Source organism: Arachis ipaensis, chromosome B4 (assembly GCF_059453495.1).
Source record: "Arachis ipaensis isolate K30076 ecotype BB chromosome B4, ASM5945349v1, whole genome shotgun sequence".
Taxonomy (NCBI): Eukaryota; Viridiplantae; Streptophyta; class Magnoliopsida; order Fabales; family Fabaceae; genus Arachis; species Arachis ipaensis.
Genome location: NC_142439.1, coordinates 76,301,977 through 76,307,697, shown reverse-complemented (window position 1 = coordinate 76,307,697; position 5,721 = coordinate 76,301,977).

Genomic DNA, 5,721 nt, shown 5'->3' with positions numbered 1-5,721 from the left:
TGCGCATTGTTCGCACAACTCTCGGGTTTCATGTACCAGGGGTGGCATGCAAAGCAACCGACGCGTACACGTCATATGCGCGCACGCGTGGATGGTCACGGAAGCAAGATGACGCGTGCGCGTGCCTTACGCATACGCGTGGGTGGGAATTGCGCATTTCGCGTGCTCGCGCGATGTTGGCGCAACTCTCGAAAAAATGTACCAAGGGTGGCACTCAGAGCAACTGACGCGTACACGTCATGTTCACGCGCGCGTGGATGGCCATGGGGAGAGACGACGCGTGAGCGTGCCTCACGCATACGCGTGGGAGGCAGTCGCGCATTTCGCGCAGTGCTCGTGCGATGTTCACGCAACTCTCGGGAAAATGTACCAAAAGTTGCAAAAGCGCAATCGACGCGCACGTGTCTGCTACCCTTAATCATGGATGCCCCCCTTTTTTTCATGAACATGAGGAGAGTCAATTTAAGCACAAAATTGGTAGTGATGCACGCTAAAGGGGTCAAAATCATCAAAAATCTCATGTAACACTCAACCTTAAGCATTACTTCAATATCTCCATTTAATCAAACCATTATCAATGGACTCCTCATGAGCGATTTTAGCACTAAAATCAAGCAAAAAGCAAGTATACTATGAACAAACTTACAAGTCAAGCAAGCACAAAAGCACAAAGACTCAAAAAAAACTATGTACAATGAACTAGAAGCAAAGAACAATCATACCGTAGTGGGGTGTCTCCCACCTAGCACTTTTGTTTAACGTCCTTAAGTTGGACGGTCATGAGTTCAAATCTCCTCGCCTTCGGGTGCATCCCCAAGAAGGAATACCTCAACCTCTTTGTTGCTTTTCATCTTTTCTCCATGGTATAGCTTTAGACGGTGACCATTAACTTTGAAGATGTTGGGGCTTGAAGGGTGTCTTAGGTGGTAGACTCTATATGGTTCCGCTTTCTCCACTCTATATGGACCTTCCCACCTTGACCTCAACTTTCCAGGCATCAACCTCAACCTAGAGTTATAGAGGAGAACTAACTCTCCCGCTCTAAACTCTCGTCTTCTTATGTTTCTATCATGCACTGCTTTCATCTTCTCCTTATAGAGCCTAGAATTCTCATAGGCTTCCAACCGGAGGTTCTGATAAACCCATATTTTATGATATATTTTGTACCTAATTTAAGTGATTTATTCAATCCTTCACTCACTTATTCATGTTAATTGCATGGTTTTACTTTCCCTTCCTTATTATGTGATGTATGTGAAAAACATGTTTCCTATGCTTTAAAAGTAATTATTTTAATTACCCTTTACTTCCATTCGATGCCGTGATTCGTGTGTTGAGTAGTTTCAGATCTTCTAAGGCAGGAATGACTTAAAGGATGGAAAGGGAGCATACAAAAATGAAAGGAAAGTACAAAACGGAGTTTTTGAAGAAACTAGCAGTGACGCGATCGCATGGACGACGCGACCGCATGCCAGCGCGAAATGGTAGTGACGCGACCGCGTGATTGACGCGATCGCGCGCCTTGATTGAAATGCATATGACGCGGACGCATGATTGAAGCGATCGTGTGGCAAGGAAAACTCCAATTGACGCGACCGCGTAACTCACGCGGACGTGTGACAGAGGCCACGCACCAGAAATTACAGAAAATGCTCCCAGCAATTTCTGAAGCCCTTTTTGGCCCAAATACAAGTCCAGAAGGCACAGATCAGAGGTTATGAAGTGGAGGAATGCATCCATTCAGAAGAGAGTCTCCAATTAGTTACTTTTCATGAATTAGATGTAGTTTTGAGGGAGAGGTTCTCTCCTCTCTCTTTTAGGATTTAGAAGTAGGATTTCTTTCGCTTTCAAGATTATCTCTTTTTATCAGGTTAAACATTCCTTTTTATTTATCTTCTCAATTTAGTTTATGAATTCTTCTATGTTAGAGATTACTCTTTGAATTAATGTTATTGAGGTATTTCAGTTTATTATTGCTTTTTTTTATTTATGTTACTGTTGCTTCCAATCTGAAGACATTTTTTTCCAGTAGATTTACTTTTTCCCTTTTGGTCTTGGTTAAGAAATCAGTAACTCAGGAGTTATCAAACTCAACGTGATTGATAATTATTATCTTTGCTAATTGAATTGAACTTCAATAATCCCAATCTTTCTCTAGGAATTAACTAGGATTTGAAGATCAACTTAATTAGTCACTTGATCTTCCCTTGCTCTAGTAAAGGTTAACTGAGTGGAATTAAGATTCAATCTTCATCATCATTGATAAGGATAATTAGGATAGAACTTCTAATTTCTCATACCTTGCCAAAAGTGTGTTTTACAATTATTTATTTACTTTACAGTCTTTTACTTATTTTAATTGCAATTTAAATTACTTGTTCCTCATCTTCAAAACCCCGATTTACAATCTCCATAACCAATAGTAAGAACATACTTCCCTGCAGTTCCTTGAGAAGACGACCCGAGGTTTAAATACTTCGGTCATCAATTTTTAAGGGGTTTGTTACTTGTGACAACCAAAACGTTTGTAAGAAAGGTTGATTGCTTGGTTTAGTAACTATACTTGCAACGATAGTTTACTATAACCTCTAAACCATCAATCTTCCAAGCTCTTTCAGGTTCTCAAGCTCCACCAATTGTAGCTTCCTTTCAACTCCAACCCCAAATCCTGTGTTCAACTCTTTTACGACCCAATACGCTTTATGTTCTATCTCTACCAGAAGGTGGCAAGCCTTCCCATAGACCAACCGAAATGGGCTCATATCAATCGGCGTCTTGTAAGCCGTCCGATAGTCCCAAAGCTCATCGTTGAGCTTAGAACTCCAATCTTTCCTATGAGGCTTCACAACCTTTTCCAATATGCACTTGATTTCACGGTTGGAGACCTCGGCTTGGCCATTCATTTGGGGGTGGTACGCTGTGGCTACCTTATGGATGATGCCATACTTCTTCATTAACCCTGCCATCCTTTTGTTACAAAAGTGCGAGCCTTGATCAGTCACGATTGCTTGTGGTGATCCAAAGCGGCAAATAATGTTATTCCGAACAAAAGAAAGCACTACATTAGCATCATCGGTTCTAGTGGGATTGCCTCCACCCACTTGGAAACATAGTCAACAGCAAGTAAGATGTACATGAAACCATTAGAATTTGGAAAAGGCCTCATAAAGTCAATGCCCCAAACATAAAAAATTTCGCAAAACAACATTATTTGTTGGGGCATCTCATTCTTCTTAGAGATATTTCCAAACCTAAGGCATTGTGAACAAGGGCTACAAAAGAGAGATGCATCTTTGAAAAGTGTAGGCCACCAAAAGCCACAATCCAAAACCTTCCAAGCCGTCCTTTGAGGACCAAAATGGCCACCACCCTCGGAAGAGTGGCAAGCCTCCAAGATAGCTTGATGCTCAGATTGTGGTGTGCACCTTTGAATTACTTGATCGGCACAACATCTCCATAAGCATGGGTCATCCCAAACATAATATTTGGATTTGCTTTTAAGCTTATCCTTTTGCTGTTGAGAGAAATTGGGAGGAAAGGTGCGAGCAACCAAGTAATTGGCAATAGGTGCATACCAAGGGATAACTTCGGAGATTGCTAGCAAGCCCTCAAGAGGGACGGTATCATTAATAGGAGTGAAATCGCCCTTTGTGTGTTCAAGACGACTCAAGTGGTCCGCCACTAAGTTTTGCGAACCACTCCTATCTTTGATTTCAAGGTCAAATTCTTGCAATAGCAACACCCATCGTTTCAACCTTGGTTTGGATTCCTTTTTGGCCAACAAATATTTCAATGCCGCATGATCCGAGTATACTACCACCTTAGAACCAAGTAAATAAGCCCAGAATTTATCCAAGGCAAAGACAATAGCTAACAATTCTTTCTCGGTGGTAGTATAATTGGATTGCGCTCCATCTAAAGTCTTAGAGGCATAGACAATGACATAAGGAATTTTACCCTTGCGCTGACCTAGTGCTGCTCCCAGCGCATAGTTTGAGGCGTCACACTTGATTTTGAATGGTGTAGTCCACTCCGATCTCCTCACTATGGGAGCTTGGGTGAAAGCAATTTTGAGCTTGTCAAAGGCCTCCATGCACTCTTCACTCAATTCAAATTCTACATCCTTTTACAATAATCGAGAGAGAGGTAATGCCACCCTACTAAAGTCCCTAATGAATCGCCGGTAAAAACCTGCATGTGCAAGAAACGCATAGACTTCTCTCATAGAAAAGGGGTAATGCATACTAGAAATAACATTGACCTTTGCCAGATCAACAGAGATCCCATCATTAGAGACAATGTGCCCTAAAACAATACCTTGTCTAACCATAAAATGGAATTTCTCAAAATTTAACACAAGGTTTGATTTAGTACACCTCTCTAATACTTTTGCAAGATTGTCTAGGCAAAGATCAAAGGAGTCCCCGTAAACACTAAAATCGTCCATGAACACCTCCATTCATAGCTCTAAAAGATCTGCAAATACACTCGTTGGTGCACGAAATTGTGATTGTTCATTCCCCATCAACGGCGCCAAAAACTTGGTGCGCACGTTCATAATCTTAATTCTTTTTCACAACTTCGCACAACTAACCAGCAAGTGCACTGGGTCGTCCAAGTAATAAACCTTACGTGAGTAAGGGTCGATCCCACGGAGATTGTCGGCTTGAAGCAAGCTATGGTCACCTTGTAAATCTCAGTCAGGCGGATTCAAATGGTTATGGAGATTTGATAATTAAAATATAATTAAAATATAAAATAGGATAGAAATACTTATGTAATTCATTGGTGAGAATTTTAGATAAGCATATGAAGTTGCTTTTGTTCCTTCTGAACCTCTGCTTTCCTACTTCTTTCATACAATCATTCATATTCCTTCCATGGCAAGCTGTATGTTGGGCATCACCGTTGTCAATGGCTATATCCCGTCCTCTCAGTGAAAATGGTCCAAATGCACTGTCACCGCATGGCTAATCATCTGTCGGTTCTCGATCATGTTGGAATAGGATCCAATGATCCTTTTGCGTCTGTCACTATGCCCAACACTCGCGAGTTTGAAGCTCGTCACAGTCATTACTTCCCAGATCCTACTCGGAATACCATAGACAAGGTTTAGACTTTCCAGATCTCAAGAATGGCCGCCAATAATTCTAGCCTATACCACGAAGACTCTGATCGTGAACCAAGAGGCTAAGAGATATGCATTCAAGCTTGTTTTCATGTAGAACGGAAGAGTTTGTCAGGCACGCGTTCATAAGTGAGAATGGTGATGAGTGTCACATAATCATCACATTCATCATGTTCTTGTGTGCGAATGAGTATCTTAGAATAAGAATAAGCTTGAATTGAATGGAAAAACAATAGTACTTTGCATTAATTCATGAGAAACAGCAGAGCTCCACACTTTAATCTATGGTGTGCAGAAACTCCACCGTTGAAAATACATAAGAATAAGGTCTAGGCATGGCCGAATGGCCAGCCTCCCCAAATGGCATATGAATTTGAAAGATAGGGAAAAAGACCCAAATTGATCCAAAGATGTAAATACCATAGTAAAAAGTCCTATTTATACTAAACTAGTTACTAGGATTTATAGAGATAAATAAATAATGCAGAAATCCACTTCCGGGCCCACTTGGTGTGTGCTTGGGCTTAGCATTGAAGCTTTCACGTGGAAAGGTCTTCCTTGGAGTTAAACGCCAATTTGTAACTTGTTTCTGG